General features: G+C 39.4%; 1 protein-coding gene across 8 annotated transcripts in view; it reads right to left on the reverse strand.

Annotated features, from left to right (window-relative positions):
* nrxn2a (neurexin 2a) overlaps window positions 1-17,198 on the reverse strand; it is a 128,566-nt gene extending 111,368 nt beyond the window's left edge. For 7 of the 8 annotated variants that reach the window (XM_005941410.2, XM_042228326.1, XM_014339765.2 and 4 more), the window contains exon 1: window positions 16,547-17,198. The gene's annotated coding sequence lies outside the window, so the exon portion shown is untranslated. The remainder of the gene's footprint in view (window positions 1-16,546) is intronic. The other variant, XM_042228325.1, reaches the window with a different exon arrangement.
* Between the last annotated feature and the right edge of the window lie 5,320 nt (window positions 17,199-22,518).

Here is a 22,518-nt window from a genome sequence, read left to right on the forward strand (position 1 = left end):
AATTCTCCGGGCTTCTTGAAAGATATTCAAAGCTCTTGTTTGGATGTAGCCTGCCTTTTTGTTCTGTTCTCTGTCGAGATGATCTGCTTCAATAACGTTGAGTTCTGGGCTCTGGCGAGGCCATTCCATGCCTGATAGTGTTCCACTATACCCAGGTATGATTTCACTGCACACTGCCAATGTTATGCTAAAAAATAAAGCTGTTGCCAGTCAGCTTTCCAGATGGTAATGCATTATGGATCATAATCTGATAATACTTTTATATGTTCATAATTCCATCAATTTTGACAAAAATTCCAGCACCAGTGGCTGAAAATGTAGCCATCATCTGTTACAGAGCCCCCGCACTGTTACAGGCTATAAATACACATTGTTGAACATTCTCTCCTGATGACAATTTGAACTAAAACATTCAAATTTGGATTCATCACCAAATAAAACCTGTTCAGGTTTGGCATACTCCAGTCTTTTCTCCCTGTTTCCCTTCCTTAAGAATGGCTTCTTGACAGCCACCCTTCCACTGAGACCATTTCTGATGAGGCTTTAGGGAACAGCAGATGGATCAACTGAAGGGCCAGATGCATCTTTAAGGTCTTTGCTGGATATTTTCCCTATTTCTTAAGGACATGACTTTTAGATATTGCACCATTGCAGACAGTTTTTGAGGCCTTTCACTTCATCTTTTATCCTCCAAATGTCCATTTTTCCATTTTTCTCGCATTTGTTAAAAACACACTGCACTCAATGATGAGATATGCCAGGTTTTGGCTAACAGCTCTTTGGGAATCACCTTGTTGGTGCAAAAATACTGTTTTATGCTTGTCAAACTGTGTTATCGTTCCATACAACTACGTTTCTATACAACTAAAGAAAAAGGAACAAATGATGTGTGTTTGTGACAGGCTGCTAGAAACAAATTGTAAAGATACAATTTAAAGTTGGTTCTTCGGGTGTCTGTTATGTGTGGACACAACACTGATTCATCACATTGAGTAAGCTGTCTGTTTTTTGCTTGAATGATAAAAAATTGTGAAAATAAAAGTGGTCAGGTACAAGAACTGGGATGAAAATGAATAAAGTTTAAAAAGCAGCAAACACCCAAAGAAAAGCACTGATATTTAGAACTACTGCTCAAGACCACTTTAAAACATTGCAAAAAAAGTATTTCTCATTGCTATTAAATTATAAATAAATGAGTAATGAAACAAGACTTTTGCACAGTGCTGTACCTTCTTTGTTACAGCACAGTCAAACCTGCTGATATTTACAGTAAGTGCAAAGGAAGATTTATCCCAGCTTTTTCAAAGAATGCTCTAATCTAAGAAAGCATATTGAAATTTGTGGCATGCACTAGACTGTGGAGGCAAATGCTAAACGATATAAGATTATTTAATGCTGCTAAAAATCCTTCCACATAATTCTGTCTGTTCTGTGCCTATTAAGTTCATGGTCTTAAGTTTGGCTGTCATGCACAGCAGCATTTCTTCTGAGTGAAGAAACTACACCAAAACCTGAGCAGTGAGCGCAGAATTACTCTAAATTACAGACGGAAACAATGACACCAGTAATGATACACACTTTTAATTAACCAATTTTGAAGTAAAATCTAATCTGGCCTGGTGTGAAACAAAGACGGGTTTGACCTACATACACTAGGAATTTTTCTTTGATCTAGTTTGGATTGAAGATTGAAGCTCTCCTTTTAAAATACATTGTCATTAATTGCGTTTTGTTTTTCTTTCCTTTTTTTGCTTTGTTGCCATTTTAGCATAGGTTTTCATAAATGGAAGAGCTGTAGACAAAAAAAAAATTGTTTTGCTTTGTTTGTTGTCTCATAATGAATCATTAATGTATCTGTCTAGTTGCATGTTTTAGTAATTACAGAGTGTAACAGCGAATTGATTCCTTCAAATAACCGTGAGACACAGATGGATGCCTCTTTTCAGACGTTTGTTCCTCTATGGGGAGACAAAAAAAAAGGAGTGCTGGTATTTATCAGGAATAGTCTGTAGTTGAGTAACTCAGACATCAAGGGACCGTCTTGTTCCGCACACTGAGATAGTACTGCTGCATACAGCAGCAAACAAAGAGAGTGAGCAGCCATGTTTTTTTAAAGCTCAACAAAAAGTCCACAGCGTGTCAGCACTTTTGCTTCCAAAATAAAAATGGACAATTTTCTAACAGACTTGAAAAAAATCTGAGCTTGCGGGGTTTTTAAATATATCTAAAAAAAAAACTATTTCCATCCATCTTTCAAGGCAAAAATATGATCTTTATCTTATGAATATACATTTTAAGGAATAAAAAAAGATACTACTACACAGTCAAATCTCTCCTAAGCCAGTGGTTCTCTCGCAGTAGATAAAATTCAGCACAGAGACAGACGGTAGACACGCAAATAAACAGACACGACTTCTTTTAAAAGCACAAGCACAAAGATAACATCAGGGTGAGGCTGTTTGATGCCATAAATGTGATCTGAATCATCAACTATCTCATTAGCAGGTCACACTTTGTGTGCCTCAAAGGATGTGCTCAACATGACTTCCCTTCATACTGCACTCTTCTTCACCTTCCTGCTTCTCCTACACCACCATATGCAGCCCTTATATCAAGTCACATGACTAACAGTAGTTTGAAGACTAGTTTTTCCACAGTGAAACGAGCGAGAACGCACATAGGAGACCAGCTAAGTCAAAGACAGATTTTACTTCACAGATATGCATCAGTAAGATGATTAATTCATTACTCGATAGACAGAGAGAAAAAAACACCCAATCGATAACATTTATTTCATTCAAGTCTGTCCCATGTGATATTAAGCAGAGTATCTTCAAATAACATTCACAAAAGTGTACACATTCATGTAAATTTATGAGGATAAACCATCAATACACTCATAAATAATTATAAATCTTTCTTGATGTATAAGCTCAAGGAGGTTCTGGTCACTTGCAAAAAAAGGGGAAAATTCTGCTGCACTGAAATTCAAGTTTATTAATAGTATATGAATGCAAATATAAGCGAGGGGTAGGCAGCAGGGGGTTGTCACTCAGGCACTCATATTGCCTGGGGACCTACAGCAGTTACAAGGACAGCACCCGCCCTCCACCCTACAGCACCCAGGACGAAGCCACAGAAGGTTGCTCAGCTGTGTGGGATCACTCAAACAAGCTGCTACCTCAGTCTGGCCCAGATGAAGCTTTTTTTTTCCTTTTATTTTTACTGTGTTTACTAGGCGCCTATATAAAAGTGGCCTCAGTGAGTTGTTGCTGGGTTTTGGGTTGGAATGAATTCTTCCTGTGTTTGCATGCCAACGACTCCTCAGTGAATCCCCACCAGCCTCAAAGAGAAGGTTTTCTTAATTAAGACTTGCATTATGAGATATTCAACTCCTCATTTCTGTTTTTCTTTGGTTTCTTTCAGTGTCTTTCACAATGAAGAAGATCTATCTTCAATTTTGAAAGATCCTGCTTTACCCTCCCTTATAAGCTTAACAAATTTGCCACGTCGACTTTTCTCATTCCAAGCCAGGAAATGCTATAATTGAGGCTATGTCATGATACACTCCAACAATTTTCAGAAATAAAGCCAAAAATGTGACCTTTTAAAGTCATTTTGATGACACATGTAATGGATGCTGTTACTCTGCAGAAAATTTTGTTGAGCTGTTTTCCTTGTACGATACTAAAAGTAGGATCTAAATCCAGGAACGCTCCACCCGTTGAAGTTGTAGCTGTTTCTATATGTTGTCACTTTCTGTGGTCCCTGAATTTTGATCACTTTACCGGGCACAACATGCAATCTGCAGGCATACATGACAACCACTGCAATAAACCACATGTGCAAGGGCATTACATATGCTAATGTAGACTGTGTTTTTGAATTTTTAAGCTGAAAAGCAGATTCAGTATTGTTGAATGTAAAAACACAGCAATGCAAAAATCCACATCAGAAAAGATAGAATCCTCTCAACTAGAGGGGTCGGAAGGTAGATGGAGAGAAAGTGAAGACATAACGGGACCAAGTTTAGCTGCAGCCTCATAAACAGAAATGGAGGTCTGCTAGGAATCAAAAGAGTAAAAAAGACTAAGTTCATACTAAAATCACTCATAACCAGAGCCTTCACAGATTTGATGCGGTGCTCAAAAGCAGAAAAAATATACAATATATAGTCTCACATTACATAATCTACCTAATTTCATCAATTACACATTTATTAAAAAGGACTGAAATGAAGCTGGGACAACACAAAGGAGGGAAAAAAAGGAATAGCTGAATGCTACTGACAGCAGGCTCACCTGCTCACAATGACAAAGCTAACATAACATGGTAATCTGCAATGCTGCCTACATTCATCACCTTAGCCTGGAGACCTAGTAGTTTAAATTAAACCCAAAGTATTGTTGAGGCTGATAAAACTGCAAATTAAAAAAAAAAAAAGTACTGAACACACAAACGAGCTAGAAGTAAAATGCAATGAAAGTCACGGTAAATCACAAAAAACTGCAAATGTAAAGCGCAGGCTGGGGGCTAAAAAAGTGAGTACAAATCATCCTCTGGAGACCAGGAATGTGAAATGTAAATGCTCTAACCGTTACCCATCCAAGAATGTTGACCCATATTCAGTTTCTTAAATGTATATTTAGAATGTCTCATTAAAGCCACTTCATTTTACTTAATGCCACGACTTTTACTGAAGCTCTTTAGATAAAAGCAGAGTGAATGTCTCACGAATTTCAGCCCTTGTTATGTGGCCGCGTTTCACTCGACTCATCCTTGAATTTATGGTTAACAGTGGCTCCATTACCTTCCAAAGGTCAAGTTAAATTACTTTGCAATATTTGCAACCAGTGCAGGTTATTTGTGAGGTGAGCGAGTGAGTAATTTGACAAGGGTGTTTATTTTCTTCTCTTGTTTTTTTCTGCTACACCTACTGGGTAGGTGTACTTTAGAGAAGTCCGCAGCTTTTAACAATAAAAATCAAACTGTCTTTAATATATTTCCGTGATCGTTTGCCACTTTGTTTGAAGCATAGATCAAATACTAAATGATACTGAAAGTGATTTTTTTATGGTTGAAAGACATGAGCGTGACGATACTAAAGCGCAATTTCCTGGACTTTGAATAGCAATAAACTGTGGCAGCTTTGGACATTATGCACTGAATGCCTTTTATGTTGTTTGTCTGACATGTGGTTTAGATTTAAGGACATTTAAAAGCTTTTTGTTAACCACTTCCACCCCCCTCAGTTAGTGGATAATATCAATTATTTGTATTTTTTCCTTTCAATGGAAGGTTTTCTTTTATCAGAGAGCAATACTTCCGGTGTCCCCCCCTACTTCCAGTCTTTATGCAAACTATAATAGCTGCTGATGACTGTGGCTTCATATTTCCTACACACATGAAAGTGACATTACTTTTTCCATCAAACTATCAATAAAATAAAAGCTAATAAGCAGATCTACACATGCATTTGATGGTCAAATGCTCAAGGGGTTCTCATTTTCCATTTATTAAATGCAACAGTGTGTAAACACTCCCAGCTTCTAATTTGGTGTCATCCAATTATCATCCCCAGTGATACCGTTTTCCTCCCAGCAGTGTGCATGAGACACTTAGGTGAGTCTCTTTCTCTTCACACGCGTTACCTTTTTGTCACTCAGCTTTTGTTTTAAGCCACTGTTTGCTCACTTAACACAGTTCATCCTGTTTGTAACCCAAACGTAATGCAGAGATGATTATTTGGTAAATTGGTAAATGGAACATCCTGGTGTTCTTTCATGCATTTTGTGGGTATCTGTGTTGCTGTTCCAGGCTCTCAGCGCTCCTAGTGGCATCCATATTTTTCCACACTGCATGACAGTGTCCCGACTTCAAATGTATGTCATGTTGCAAACAACACGTTCTCTTCTTCTCCCAGCTTTATGAATCTTACATTTCATCCCTTCTACTTTTTCCTCAGTACTTTTTTTTTGGAGGCAGCTTCCTTGGAATGAGTCAATCTTTTATGATGGGCATGCACTCATCTATAGTGGCTTGTGTAACATGAAACTTTAATTACTCATACATGACATCTAGGCCTACTTTTTTTATGATGAGGACACATCATCTACTTTGGCAGGTGGGCTAAGGGAGAGAATCGAGGTATTTCATCAGCAATGAGGGACTGCTTATTTTTATTTTATGTGTTAACAAAAAGTGTCAGGTTTGCAGTGTACGTTTTTGCAGTTGGCTATTGACGGTGATGAATTTTAAAAAAATGCAAGAACTGATGCTGCACTCGTGAGATGGACGCCGTTTAGTTGCTGATTCTGCACCTGCTAAATAAAAGATGAGCTGATAAACAACATGGTTCATATTGAACGTCCGTATTAGGCTTATCAGGTGCTTCTCCTATCTAATAACCTCATTTTAGGTGGTATTTTATAGCAGCGTGCTTGCTCGTGTTAACATTTAGAGAAAGGGTCATTGGCTGTCTTGTTGTATCAAAACTAATATGAGAAAAGTGACATAATTCTCAAATCTATTTTTTGAGTGTACACTGCAGACTACACACTATAGTAGATTTAGAACAATTTACCATTTTAAAATCTTTCATTTTTATGGGTGTTTTTCTTTAAATCTTGAAATGCACTGAATTTTACAATTTACGATAAAATTCTGACAAATGAGCTGGGGATAAAATGACTGGGACATTTCCCATTTTTTAAATGGATTTCTTTTTCAGTGTAGATAATCAGCAGCAACAGGCTAACTTCACTTAGTGCAAAGCCTGGAGCAGTAGTTTTATGGAGCCTAGACAGTAGCTGACAGCAAAATAATTTTCTACAGTTTGGTTTCATACCGACTAAGTGCAACATGTCTTTTAGGGGAGCTTTACAGAGAGGTGCTGGAAGGAATATTTTGTTACCTCTGAAAAGAGCCAGGGTAGCCATTTTCCACCTGTTTCCGCACTATGTGGTAAGATAAGTTAGCTGGCTGCTGGCAGGAGTTTCATATTTACTGTAAAGACATGAGAGTGCTATCAATCTTCTCATCTCACTCTCAGCAAGAAAGCAAATAGGCAAAGCATTTCCAAAAGCACGGAATTCTTTTTTTAATGCAGCTGCATTTGGACTTTGGTATGCATTCTGTTAAATGAAAGATGTTTTAAAAAAAAAAAACCATGCTTGTAATCCTCAAACAGACACATCGTCAAATATGTCTTTCTGTATTTTCTACCAGCCTAAGGTATCACATTTGTGCCTTTTCAAGCTAGAAGCGTTTGCTATTGAGTTTTTATGTGTGCTTTGCTTTTCTTGTATTTGTGGAATGCTTTTTTAGCTCAGCTGCAAGCTTGAGCGGTACAATCACCGCCCTCATCAACATCTGCATCCGCACGACCGTCACCCTTGCCATTAGGCATATACTCCTCATCATCAACAAGGCCGTCATTATCCTCATCTTCATCAACCACTTGATCCTCTTCTTGACCGTTAACTCATATCTCTGCGTCAGCTGTTATCCCCCTGATTTATATGTTGCATAATTCAAAGAGATGTATAAACGTTCCAGTATTTTCAGTGCTAAAAACGAGATGTTTGTGGCTGCTGTTCACACTGTGCGCTGCGCCGGTTCCTTTTATCAGACATGAAAGCCACCTTTTGAAAATATTGATTTTAATTGTAAATATTCCACAGAAACAATCAAGCCACTTTCGTAGCATTTACGGTCGTAGTCATGCTGTTGCTTTGCCCTTATTTTTCTTCACAATCTGCCAATTTGTCTTGCTGGGAAAGCTCTTAGAGACACAGGCCTGAAGAGAAAAAACTGTGTTTTTACTGCACCTTTAGATTTAAGTGTGATAAATATGAGCAGATATGGGCCTTTGGCTTGAACAACACTCAGGCAGAACAACCAATTTAAGGTATCTATCTACCTGCTGCAACACTATGTAGGCCATACATACTGGGTGCGTGTCAGCCAAGCATTAGTTTCCCCTTGTCTCAGTAGAACAGGGCCTGTAACAGATGACATTTTCACAAACCAGCAAGCCAGGTAATTAGGTAACTAACTACGTAACACTAGCTACAAGCATAAACATGGTACTCTTCACAGTACCCTCATTAAGCAAATGTAAATGTACTGTAGGCGTAGTAGGGATAAAATCCATGCACATCTGCTTGCTACACTGCTGTAACTGTAATGCCATTTGAAATGCTTTCCTCTGAGATGCAATTTGCTTGGGTTCCCACAGCAAAAAAAATGTGATTTAAATGACAAGACGGCAGGCATCTTCCAGCTTATTCGCTTACATGCAGCAAATGAGCCTGCATCACTGTCTCTGTCCAACCAAGCGGGATCAGAGCAACACCTTCATCGCACACTTAGGTGGAGGTTGGGTCGTGGCTATGAGAAGCTCAGCTCAGGCAAGACTCACTAACATCATTAGACAGATTTTTGTCCTGACATATCTTCTGTCAACATTCAGTTCTTCTACTTATATTTCAGTTTTCAGGGGGAAAAAAGAAATTACATACAAGATTGTTTCAGAAGAGAACCATTTGTCTGAAGCTTTATTTTATTAAAAAGATTCCAATTTTCTGCTCGCCACCCACTCCACTCAGTTTGAGCATACAATGACATGACTGATGTGTGTGGACGAGCAAAGAATGGCGTAGAGCACCATTTAGTCAGACGCTGTCAATCTCACACAGGTAAGCTACAGTACAAATGAGTGGGAAAATCTTTCAGTTTATTCTGATGGATGTTTTTGATATTCCTGTGATAGTTTAATCTTTCACTGTTCAGGCATTTTAGAAAAATGGCTCATGTCTAAATGGTTGTTGAGAGCAAATTCAGCCCCATGTTAAAATAATGTGAGGGTGTGCATTAGTGAGGATGTGTTTGGATATCTGTGAACTATATAATTTATTTTACCCCATTTTACTAGAGATACACCAATCCACCAGCTAGGGACCAGAATCAGATGACTGGCTGGCCAGTCAACTTCGTGTATGTCACCTTTAATGCATGTGCAACATGAATGCAGACAAATAGTTGCAGCACACTCATAGCCCACATGCTAACATGTTACTGGCTAGAAAGCGCCCAACTGTGAGTTAAGGCACATGGGGGACCATCATGAAAAACTCCTTTACCTAATTGCACACTTAAATAACACTCACCAAGCTGAAATGGACATTTTAAAGATACTAAAAAAGCTAGCTAGGTCTGAGCTAGCTAGCTAGAGTTACCACATGCCACTAGGCTTGGTATAAACAAAGGATCAACCCTGTTATAAGGAAAGATGATAGGAAAAGATAAGTGTTGATGTTCTGGGGAAGTTATAAACATATTAGAAAATAATACGAGTAACTGATGCTTGTTTTGTTATCTTATAAAAATCTATTGCAACTGCTTTTGTTTTATGGGGGAAAATGTTTCAGGTAAAGGTGGGTGTACAGCAACTAATGACTTGTACCTCTTACCAGTAGCAGAGCACTTAATTTTCAGTCAGAGCAGTATGGGGGAAACTGTTTTATCATTTGTTTTATTAACAAAAAATATTGAATAATGAAAAAATATGATTTTGCTTGGTTTTGCTGGTAGCTATAGTACTCAGAAAGAAATCGGCAGTGCCAAAAATCTGCAGGTCCCACTTAAAAACAATTGACATCAACCAAGACAATTGCAGTTAATGCATCTCTACATTTCACTCTTCTGAATAGTACTAGCTGTTCACACAATCACAAGGTAAGTTGTAGCCTACTAATAAATACTTATAAGTTTTGCAAACTGAAAGACTTCTTTTGCCCCCCCCCCCCAAATTGGACAGATAGACCATATTTTTAATGAAGCTATACAAGCACTGATAATAAAGGGCAGCACCATGAATTTGTATATAAAATTAATTAAATGATTGCCTTGTTGATTAACATTTTCACATGCAAAAAAATCAAATCCAATCAAAATACTGAAAGCGTTCCATCGGTTTTCACCAGTGTGCTGTAGCTCATACAGGGCTAACAAAGGATAACATCTCATTGGGAGATACCAGAGGTTTCTAAAAAGCTGAACTTTAATTCAATCTGCACAAAAATACACTGATCCAAAAGTAGTGACGATAAAATACACTGTCAGTGAGCTAACAGATACAGTGCCGATATCAAAGATCATTGAAGTCCTTACTGTGCAACTTTATGAATTCCTCCATCTTTCAGAGTGCCTCTTCAAGACTCTGGATATGCAAATACTCTTAAACACAACCCTCATGAAAGCAACCCCAGAGATCTTTATTATAAATGACGGACCTTCCCTCTCAACTCTCAAGGAAGAATTAATTTGCCGTTGAGATTCGGTCCTCTAGTAGAGCACTGTGTAGCAATGTAGGTTCTGTAACTTAGCTCCTCATAAAGACGCTTCCTAAAATATATGCACAAAAAATTTAATGAGACAGCAAAGGCCCTCCTGTGCTTCAGTGACATTACCAGGAGCCATCATTCAGCACTGTACTTGCTTGTGGAGCTCACCCATTTATACAGCATACTACTAATGATGAAAATGTTTGCCCTTGAAATCTCAGTTAATAAGCAGCTATGCTATGACATCCATGATTAGATCATCCAGTGCTGTCACATCTCATCCTGAGAATGATGCCACCAGACAAAATGGAGAGTGGGAGCAAGAAAAGATCCTATTCACTGATTCTTTCCTTCACACACAAGACACACAAGACACAGACACACACACACACACTCCTCTCTCCTCTTCACCAGCAATGCAACAGAACAACCTGGGTTAATCTTGGGTAACAGCTTCTTGGCCAGGATCAGAAAGCTCCACTAAAACCCAATGAATGTTGACATTGATACGGCATGGAGCCTCCTCATACAGGTAGGACGCAAGAGACAAACTCCTTTATAGAAGCAGCCGCTTCAGGCAAGGATAAGATTGATTTTGCAATGCAGCATTAGATGAGATTTCCGATGCATACTATAACAAATTAGCATGAATCTGTTCCCCATGAGAGACGCCCGAAGACACAGATTGAATTGAAATAAATGACTGTCCCAGTGTTTACCACACCATCCCCGACGCTGCAGTCCGCTGGTCATCTGAGTGTGACAGGCCTGGTTCAGGCACAGCAGAGATCAGCGTGATGGATGGACAGTCAGGCAGCTGATCAATTGCCTCCACATAAATCTGTCATCCACCTTAATGTGAGATGATAAGGAAGGAGAAACGAAAGCTTGCAAGACTTTGCTCTTTTAACCCCAAGTGTTACAATGCAATTTACTATGGCTGGCCAGGTTTCCTGCTCTTATTTTTCCCCATACATAAGCTTCCTTTCATCGTGAGCACTCACATTCCTTCTAAGCCAGAGTCCTGTGGATATTAGCTTGAAAAGATTAATGCCTTTGCTGGTGAGAGTAATGTCTGGTATGAAAGAGAAAGATTCATTGAGCAATCTGAAACTAAGACAGTATAAGACCTCCGTAGCCCCGTCAGACATCTCTGGCAACAGATCTGATGCAAGTTCAATCAAAACATTTCAGTTTGCCATACTGTAGCATCCCCCACTGACCCAAACCCCCCACCCATTTTTTTCAGTTCCAACATTATGGGCTGACTCACTGATGAAGATAATGTGTATTACTGTACCAGACTGACAGTCAGCCAAGGTGAATGTCTGACCTTCCACATGTCATCACTGTTTTAGTGGAAGAAACAGGCTTCTGCGCACACTTATTTAAAGATGGCACTGATGTACTGTAAAAGAAGCTAACCCAGTGCTCTCATGAATAATGCATTGGATCCAGTCTGTTGTTGGACCTTTGATTTATTTTTTTCTTTGACATTCATTACTAAAGCATTTAGGAATGCAAAACCAGATATGAGGCTCGCCAAAGTAAAAGATCACACAAGTTTAGAATATATCAATATGCAGAAATGTGATGATATTCTAGGAATTACTGGCTCTTTTTAATAAATAAAGATCCACAGTTTGGGGACACTGAACTGTAAATATTTCAGAATTAGGAAAACAAAGACACCTCTAATAATATTACGGTGTGCCTGCTAAGTTGCCAAACAATGGGTTAGATAGAAAATGCAGATTTGAAATGATACAGTAACTGGAGCACAGAGAGTAGTTTCTGTTCTTTGCTCCAGATTTCAGCAGGATCTTGTTGCATTGCTGTTTTCTGAGCACCGTAACTGCATAATGTACTGACAGGGTGATATTGTGTTTTATATCTCAAAGGGCACTGATTATGCTGCCTGGGCACATTTTGGGTAACAGTGCAGTTCCCTTTTCTCATGTTGTCACACGGTAGCAACGATGGACGAGCTGAAATAAATTTGCAATGTATTGCAACACTCCTGAACATGCAGAAGACACCTGAATGGAGCAGAATAACAATCCTGCTTTCTTCACCCACTGGCTCATGTATCCTAAGTTTAACAGTAAATGCTTATTATAAATATCACCTTTAGGGTTTTTTTTTATATGCACTCCAAGAACTCATTATTCTTTATGCTATTTTCATTTGGAATTACTACGGTGCCATGCAAAGTTAAACTGTGAGATTATGAACACTTACTTCGCTTCTGTTTTCCTCTCCTATTACTGCAATACAATAGCCTCTTAATCAAGGCCAGAGGCTGATTGGAGACTGTGGTGTCAACCTTAGGAGCCCATTAATTACAAAAAAAAGTTGTGTGCACCATAGAGTGGTGGTGGAGGGGGTGGGGGGTGGGGTGGGGTGGGGAGTACTGTTGTACAGGAACATCGTCTTTTATGCAGCAGAAAATGTACCAATACTCCTGAAACAAAGTGTCAAAATGTGCCGCTAGTTCCAGAGACTGTCTAGACTTCATAACTGATAACATCACAAGTTTGAGGTTTCCTCATTCTTCTCCCCGAGCTGTTATTCCACCCCCCCAAAACAGAACATAAGCATTTTACATTTCGTTATTTGTTGCACAGCCAAAAAAAAAAAACTAATTTCAGTCTCACAGCGTTTCATTAATGAGAACTAACGGAAAGAAATACCTAGCAAATGTCATTCCTTCTTCATAATGGCTGCACCGTCTTGCTAAAATATGATCTGGTGCAATTTTTTTGTCATGCACATATTTAATGAATTACAGCTGAGCTTTTCAGAAAACATTTCTGTCACGGCGCCTCCCAGTATGACAGGCCCTGGTGTACCAACCTTTGCTGATTCCTGAGTAGCATTCTGCTTACAGAAAATTACAGACCACCTTCCGCTCCATTCCACCTACTGTACCACCTGCGGTGAAAATAACGGGCAATTTCACTGTCAATTATTTCACAGATATATAACAAGACCAATCAAGCTTTCTAAATCAGTTGCCACCACATATGAAGATTATTATTTTACTTTTCAAAATTTCAGTGTCCATATCTGGACTAATACTGTCTTACAGCCTTACAGCTACCCTTTAAAACAAGTGGCACAATGACCCAGATTGCAACTTAACCAACAGCGCTGCTGATTTCCCAACTCTGACTATAGGACTGCTGGCTGTATGACTTGTATTGTGTGTAGGATTTCAGTTGTTTAAGTATTTTGTTTCAGTCATTTGAGCAAAGTTCATTAAATATAATGCGCAAATAATGAAATAACCCCAACTCCCCAAAGGTGTAGCGAGACAAAGATCTCAACTGTGACCTTTTTTTTGTCTTCACCATCCAGGGACATAATCCCTGTTTGGCTGCGCAGCTGGCATGCAACTGAGTCACGCGTCAGCCCTGATTAGAAGCAGCAGTGGTCCGCGGGCCCCGTTCCTCTGCCAGAGCCAGAAGTGGAAAAGGCCAGGGCCACCACTTTCAGTCTGTGGATGTGACCTTGATGGGGTATGATAGAGAGGAAGCGACACGATTCGCAATGCCGCACAATATCTGTAAACTTCCACTTCCCCAGTATGCACGCTGAAGCTATTGAGCTGTGACACACGCACACACACCATGTCAACTCTGCCCTGTTGTTATTTCAAGCAGTCTCCTCCTTCACGTCACCCAGTCATCCATCTCTCTTTGCATATTGGCTGGTGCTTTAGGCACGACATCTTAATTCTAAATTTCCTTTTCATACTTAGCAGGCACCATGCTAATGTAAAAAATTCAAATAAGTACAGCTTTAACAGATAATGGCTCAAATACATTCCAGCATTAAGCTTAATGTGAAGTAATGTGGATGCAGCTTAATACTATTAACAGCTATAAAATAATTTCTGATATTATTTTCAATTGAATTAATACCGGTTGTATTATGTGGGTAACAGCAGCTGTGACGTCAATTAAAAAAAAACAAAAAACAAAAAACTAACTCTCTGTCCAAACCCTTAAGTCTCACTGGAAGCAGCAATGGAGACAGATGTCTTGTGAGCCAGATTATAGCAACAAGAGTGGGGAAAAGATGACACCGAAGGCATAAAAAATACTAAATGATGAGCAAAATATTGCCAGTGGCATACTCTGTGTCAAAACAGAGCTGATAACTTATAAAAATAAACACAGGAAATTTGCTGCAAGCTGCACATACAAAAGATGAAAAAGGGAAATTAAAATAGAAAACAAAAAGGCAAGACTGTGACACACCCTGCTGTTGCAATGCTGCCTGGAAATATTATCATAAAAAAATACCCAACACACACACACTATATACACAAAAAGTCATGCTCTGCATTGCATAAGTCCATTGTTCAGGTTTGGAGCATTGCAAGCCTTGGTTGTTGTCAACACAGCTCTCATTTAAGAAAACCAAGTGACTTACTAAAGAATAACATAGCATTTAAATGAGTCTGTCAGCCAAAGCAGCAGGGATTTAAGAGTGTTGATGAGAAAATGTGCAATCTGAGATGCAACACTTGTGCGCTGTCCACAACAGAGGTGCTAAAAGATTGCATGCAACGTTAGTCAAGCACAGGTGGTTACTTACTTTAAGTGAAAAGCATTTTTCATGCAGCTACCTGAGTTGTAAATACCTAGATTTTAGAGAACCAAGTAACAAAATGGATTGGATTACAGGTGGAGTAGAATTTGCAAAGCAAATTGGTTTCCAGGGTGAAGGGAGGGCAGCAGCACTCCTGTGAAATGTGCAGCAGCAGCGTAGCTCAGAATCTTGGGCACCTCCCCTCTTTTTTTTTTTGATAAATTAATCTAATTACTGGGGCTAATATCCAGCTGTGACCTAGACTCGTTACCATTTTAAGCGACAGCACTGAAGACACTCAAAACGAAAGAAAAAAAGAAAGATGATGTAATTAAACTGAATTACAAGACTAAGAATCTGAACTACACCAATTTACGCAATCCAGTGAACAATAGCAGATGATTAACTAGTGTCTGTTTCTGTTCATTCACATTCATCCAAGTAATAGATGCAGCGTGGTATGTTAGTGGTGATGATTTGCTGTCAATTGTGTAAAGGGGAGGAAAAAATAAATACATTTTTGAAAACAAGCTCCAAATTGAACCACAGCACCTCATCAGCGGCCAACGCTTCTTAATTGGTGCTACATAACCTGCTGCGTGGAAGCTGCAGATTCCTGTGGGAGCATAAATAGGCCTAGTGGGCTACAGGTTTGAGCAACTACTCTCATCACACAAATATATATATCAAAAACATATCAATAATCATAATTTCCAGTGCACAACTTTCTCAGGTTTTAAAGATAATATTAAAGTGAAGCTGCTGAGGATGCAAAGGATGTGACAACTGTTTTACTCCACCGTTCCCTCCCTCTCTCTCTCCCTCTCTGTGTCTGCCTGTCTCTCCTTCTCCTATCTTTAAACTGGCCAGTCCTCTGGCACAGAACATGAAATCCCTCTCAATAATAAATAGGCTACCTCGAGCATTTCGGAGACAAGGGCCCTGCGTGCTGCATGACTCAAAGACCACCTTAACTTCACTTTTTTATATAAAAAATTAATACCTAGCCATCCCGGCATGTGGCATCTGACGAAATGAAACAATGGCTTGTGCGTGTGTGTGTGTATGTGTGTGTGTGTGTGTGTGTGTGTGTTGTGCAGCCTGTATTCAAAGGAAAAGCCCCCGCTGTATGTGCTGTAGCCTAACCACAGGGCATGTCTGCCGGCACGCAATTAAGCGACCTCAACCGCAACCGTGTTGAATTTGGAAACCATACCTCTCCTCCACCCTCCCTCAACTGACTGTAAACACGGATACAAAAAAGCAAAGCGTTAGAGAGAGAGGGGAAAAGGCGGCTTGGTTTTTAAATGTGATTATCTCTCGTTGCTTTAAGTGAAATCTCCAAAAGAAACCTCAGGAGAAGTGTCCATAATTGGTGAGCAGCAGCAGCAGCCTATCGCCCCCCCACAAGAATTGAAATGCAAACAATTCTGGACCACTGACATTGAAAAACAAAATAAAAATAATAAAAATAAAAACACACAGACACTGATACAGCGCGGCTTATCTTGTAGCTTTCTACTGCAGCACGCTTTAAAGCCAATTGTCGCCGTCTATAAGGTCGTTTCTGTGTAGGAGGTGTGCGGTGTCATTTAGCCTACCTGTGCATCATCCAGCGATCCGACACATGGATACAGGGAGGGTTTGATTATTCCAGCCAGGCAAAAGAGAGGGAGAGAGAAGAGAGGAGGAGGAAGAGGAGGAGGGGGGAAAGGGGGAAAAAAAATCCTAAATTGAGCAGAGATGAATGCGGCAGATGAATAAGCGACCTCTGTCTTCAGAAAGGATATTCTTATCTTCAAATGTTGCTGTGTCGATGGAGGCAGGCGGGCAGGGAAGCCCAGAGCTTCTCTGTACAAACAAAGATGCTTTCTCTCCTCCGCCGCACCGAGGGCAGCAGCAGCAGCAGCAGCGGCAGCAGAGCCGTCATTCCCCCGACACTTGATGGTAATAGTTTGGTAGGTAGCTTATATGGGTTGAGGGCGCGGTCAGCTGCTGTTGACCAATCCCGCTTCCCATCAAACTATAACAGCAGCGTTGCCATGGAGGATTAAACGGCGTTTAACCACAGAAATGTAACCTGCAATATTTAAGCAGGTAAACTGGAATTTCCATCACGAGTATCATATTAAGTGGGATATCTCAACATAGGAGTGCCATCCTATTTTTAAGGAGGCGGTTCAAATGTTCAACCAGATCCTGCCTTAGGTCTCTTCGTGTTGCCAGAGTGTCCTTGAGCAAGACAGATGATCGGATTGTGGTCACCCACCCCCCCTCCGCCCCCACATCACCACTAAAACTAGTCCCCTTGCTCCATTCTAGGGTCCACAGCTCCATGTGTGCCTTAATGAGCAGCTTACTCATCCAGTTGCCATCTTTGTTTGACATCATGTAACAAAACACACCGTGGTGTCATTCCTACATTAGCAGCCTCCCTCCACGTTCACCTCCCCCCCACCAACTATTTAAAGCACGAAAACTTCCATGGCTCTGAGGGAAAGTTTTTTGTTTTTGTTTTTTATATAAAAAAAAAAGACTGTCCAAAGTTAACAGTGACACCAGTGTGCAGGCTGGGGTGTAATATTTCAAGCTGCTATCATCCCTGTAAGTGAGCGAGTATGGATGTGAGCTTTATTTACACTTGCCATTCTTAGTTGGCAAGATTCTTAGATTCTTAGAACTTAATTCTTAGTTCTGCTCAAATCACATTAAATTAATGGCAGGAAAGAGAAGAAAGAGCGGGGAAAGTAAAAAAAAAAGTTTTAACTTTTGAAGTTGATTTTTGTGTAAAATGATATGAAAAAGGTAGTAGAGTACATTTAATGCACAAAAGCAAGTCAGCTTGCTTTATATAAGGAACACAGACACACAGACACACACAAGCAGACAACACAGAGATAAACTGCAAAGACTTCACACAGGGTTATATAAGTCTTCTGGTGGAGAAAATCAAAATTTAACCTCATTATGTTGGAGTGAGCTGTACATTTTCTGGATGATACTTCAAGCTCCTTTGTTTAATCATGCTGCTTTTCCATGCTGGAATTGGATTCAGAGAAACTGAGGACATTTGGATTTGTGCAGAAAGAAAAAAGTGAGGTCACGTATCAGTTTTCTATAACTGCTGATTCTGTATTCACTATCCTACATCAGGTCTATGCAGCATGCTGTGAAGTGTAGAATATTTGACTTATTGGTGATGGTTGACTCACCCATTTAAAACTCTAAAAGCCTGTTAAGGTGAGCCAGTATGGGACTAAGCCTTCCTTGTGAGACAGATAAAATCAAAGCAATCTTGAATCTGAGGATGACAAATGAATAATGAATGTGCTGAAATGTTTTTACCTGTGAAACAATTCAGTCCAACTGAGTAAAAACGGGGTTGAATATTTTTACGGTCACATTTGCTGCTAAAATCAACAATATAGCAACGTTCATGATTTAACACAGAGGGAAATTCAGCAATGCATACATACATATATATAGCCATGTTATGTCCTTATTATTCACTCGCTTGTACATCTTTTGCAGCAAGAACTTTGAGAACTTGAGATAATGGTTTTTGTATGAGTTTATCAGTCTCTCACATCATTGTGGAGGGATTTTGGCCCACTTTTCTTTACAGCATTGCTTTATTGCATTGAGGTTTGCAGGGTTTTCTTTATGAACAGCTCTCCCGAGGACCAGAGCACGTTAGTCGGGTAGAGGTCTGGACTTTGACTCGGCCATTTGGACACCTTGATTCTTTTCTTTTTCAGACATTCTGTTGTAGATTTGCAGCCGTGGGATCGATTGCACAGATGGACACTGTGGTATACGAAAGAGTTCATGGTCAACTTAATGACATCAAGCTGCCCATGGTCCTGTGTCTGCAAAACAAGTCTAAATCACATTTTTTCATAAGTCTTGTGGTTTCTTCAGATGCAACTTTGCAAACCTAAGTCATGCTAATGCTGCCATGTTTGTTTCAGAGAGAAGACGTTTTCTCCTGGCAGCACTTCCAAGCAAGTCATATTTGGTTGTTTTTTTTTGCAGTTTCTCTGAACATTATTCAGTCTAACCTTGAGGTTAATTTGCTGGGCGGCCCAATCCTGGGAAGATTGGCAACTGTCTTGAATGTTTTCCATGTGTGAAAAATCTTTTTTATACTGTAGATTGATGAATTTAAAGTTGTTTGGAAATTCTCTTATAACCCTTCCTTGTATTCTGGACAGCAACAACTAATTCCCTTCTTGGCATCGTGTTAACACACACCTGAATACTCCAGACCAAAAAACTGCCCCAACTTTCCCTTTTATAGAGGTCCTCACACTTATTGAAGATCAGTAAATGAAGCTATTTTCATTAACGGTATCTGGCTGCTATTTACCATCTTAATTAATATTTAATTAATAAGGTTGAGCTCAGTTTTTCAACACAGCTTCTGTATTTTGTATTTATGTCATGTGTTATTCATCTGAGGATGTATTTAAATGACTGTGGAACCCTGTAAGGATATATATATATATATATATATATATATATATATCCCCAAAAAACTAATGGAAATGTTAATGAAAGTAGTATGGAATTCAACAAATGCAACTAAATCTGAATTGAAAGTGTGTCCACTTGTCACCACAACTCATCTGCCTGCCAGTCACATAGTAAAGATGGTGCACTGCAGTCCAAACAATGTCCTCATCAGACGTCTAATTATTTCAAACCCGTATTTAAAAGGCAAAGTTCACTTGCTTTTTGGAGGTGAAATGTCTGCAGATCACTTGCTGATTTTGCATGTACATGGCACAGCAGCTGACAAAAACATCCCCTTCTTGTCATCGTTTTATCTTACCTTTAACATCTCTCCTCAGCTTTTTGGACCCTGGATATGCCTCCCCCCCCCCTTTCTTTGAGCACTGCAGGGACTTTTCTTGGCAGTTATAATATATGCTTTGAGTTGCTACTTTGAGTTTAATGGCAAGGCTGAAGACATGTTGCTTCTACAGCAGGAAATATAGAAGGTCTTATTTTCTTTATTACACTAAATCTTATTTCTGTGTTCTCATTACGCTTTTATTCCCCTTTCCCCTGTTTTTGGGATATAATCAGCATCTGACCAATAGAAGCCTTTATTGTGAATGTCTGTGGTATTTTAGTCTGCACAACACCTTACCAGACAGCAGTGTATATTTTAGTGACCAGTCAACGGCAATTATTGATTTTTGTTCTGGTCTAAGGCAGAGTGAAGCTCTGCGGCCTCGATGAGGAAATGGAGGTGCGCATCTCTTGTGCAAAGAGCAACAACTACAATAAAATATTGAACAAAGTCCTGAGGGTTTAAGAAAAGTATGCATATTACTGAACTTGCTTTATGGGATTCAGCTGCAAAAGTTTATTTATTTATTTACATGTATTTTATTTGAAGAATGTTCATTCAAACATTCCTGTGGCTTGTGCCGTCCTTGTGATAGAGTCTGGAGCAGTTCAAATAAGCAGTAAATACTCAAAACAAGCCAGACACTCTACCATTAATAAAAAGTGTGGCGCAAGTACAGTTAACAAGGATTCCTAGCAGGTAGTAAAGTAGCCAACCAATTAAAAGCTGCAGAGTATCTTAACTGCTTTGCAATAGTGCGTAATAGTCATTATGGATTAGAAGACATACTAATACATAATGAGCCATTATGCTGAATTAGTGCAGCAGGTCAAATTTGAAGTAATACCAATGTATAGCAGTATTCCTATTATCATAATGTTTGAACAACAGTATTATTACCAACTCGGCTCATTGCTTTGGAATTGTTATGGGATAATATGACACAGCAGATACAAAGACAGGAAATCAATAGGCCTTTTCACAGAGGACATTTTGACATGTCACAGTTGGAAAATTACAGGTGTGAATGATATAATTAATGATGGTTGAATTCTGTTTGGCAGCTTCATTTTCAGGGTCCTGGTGTGCTGGCACTTTGACTCATTGTTCAAGGTTTTATCAATTTATCAAAATCTGGACTTCCATGCCAAGAACAAAAACAGCTTATTTTATTTTATTTATTTATTTTTAGGTATTGAACAAGTAAAAAAAAAAATTGTTATTAGATATAATATTATTTAGAATTATGAATTCCTAATGTTGCTGAAATATTTTGGGGGAATTTGTACAATTAATTTCTGCATAACAATGTGTGATTGTTGTCAAAACCAACAAAGACAACGACAGTTCTAAAAAAAAGATTTGAGAGGAAAAACTATACTCTAGAAATGGCGCAGACCATACTTATGTCAGTAACAATGCCCAAGATCAAGTTGACTGATTAACTGATTATATGGTGTCAGAACTGTAACTACAAGCTTCTACGTTCTTTCAGGCTGATAGCTATGCCAGCAAGTCAACTATCCAAGTGGGTCACAGTGGGACACACTAGGCTGCTATGCTAGTTAACCAGCATTAAATGTCAAAGTAAATTCAATTGAATTACATTTTATTTATATAATGCCAATCACAACAGCAAGGTGCTTTATATTGCAAGGTAAAGACCCTACAATGATAGAGAGATAACCACAACAATCAAACGACCTTTTAGCAAGCACTTGGTGAAAGTGGGAAGGAAAACGCAGAATCAGGCTCAGTGAGGGGCAGCCATCTGAGGGCAAAAGAAATAATAACAGGAATAACAAAATAAATAATGACAATTCAAGTGGAAGTTACATTAATTAATCGTCTCTCCCAAAATTTAAGGCTAGGCTGTGGCTCAGGTGGTGGAGTGGGTTGTATGCTATTTGCAAGGTTGGTGGGTCGATCTCTAATTCCTTGAGCTGAAGTATCCTCAGGCAAAAAGTTGCCCTTTATGCTCCTTTTTGATCAACAAACTGATACTGCATCCCCGATGTGTGCGTGTGGGTGAATGAATGTTGTAAAGCACTTAGGCATGAATAAAAGTGCGTGACTGGGTGAATGAGACTTGTAGTAGGAAGTCCTTTAAGTGCTCAACTGAGTAGAAAAGTGCTATATAAGTACCCGCGTGTTTACCATCTTCTTTCTTTTTCGCACTCCCAACTCTTCTTTATTTCCACTGAGTGGCTTTTGTTGTTGTTATTAGGTGTGTTTAAACAGAATCATGCACGCCACTTGCAAAGAGAGCGAGTGGAGTAAGATGGAGCCCCTTTAGGGAAATCAGGTCTTACGTGATATCATTCCACACTTTGCACATTGCAGCTTCAGTAGTTTAAAGTTTGTCAGCCCTTGGGGGCACCCCACTGGCCTGGGACCCCCAAGCAGTTGTCTGCCTTGCCTGGTGGCAAGCAACACTTCTGATTATTCTACATGATCAAACATTCGCTCAGTTTGAGAAAGGGTGGAGCTTTACCGAAATATACGTGACCAGGGTGCCAAGTGGAGTTCCTGCCAGGTGACTGAAGGCGCTGTCTGTCAGGTAGCGTGTACATGCTCGCACATTCCCGGTAAAGAAGTTCAAAGAGATAAGGATTAATAAAAAAAACATCTGGGTGTGAATCATGAGTGGGATTTTTCTAAAATCAACTTAATAAATTTTGATGCTTCATGATAGCTTCATGAAACTCGATGAGG

This window comes from Haplochromis burtoni, unplaced genomic scaffold (genome assembly GCF_018398535.1).
Source record: "Haplochromis burtoni strain Fernald_Lab_line unplaced genomic scaffold, NCSU_Asbu1 Contig_318, whole genome shotgun sequence".
Classification (NCBI taxonomy): Eukaryota; Metazoa; Chordata; class Actinopteri; order Cichliformes; family Cichlidae; genus Haplochromis; species Haplochromis burtoni.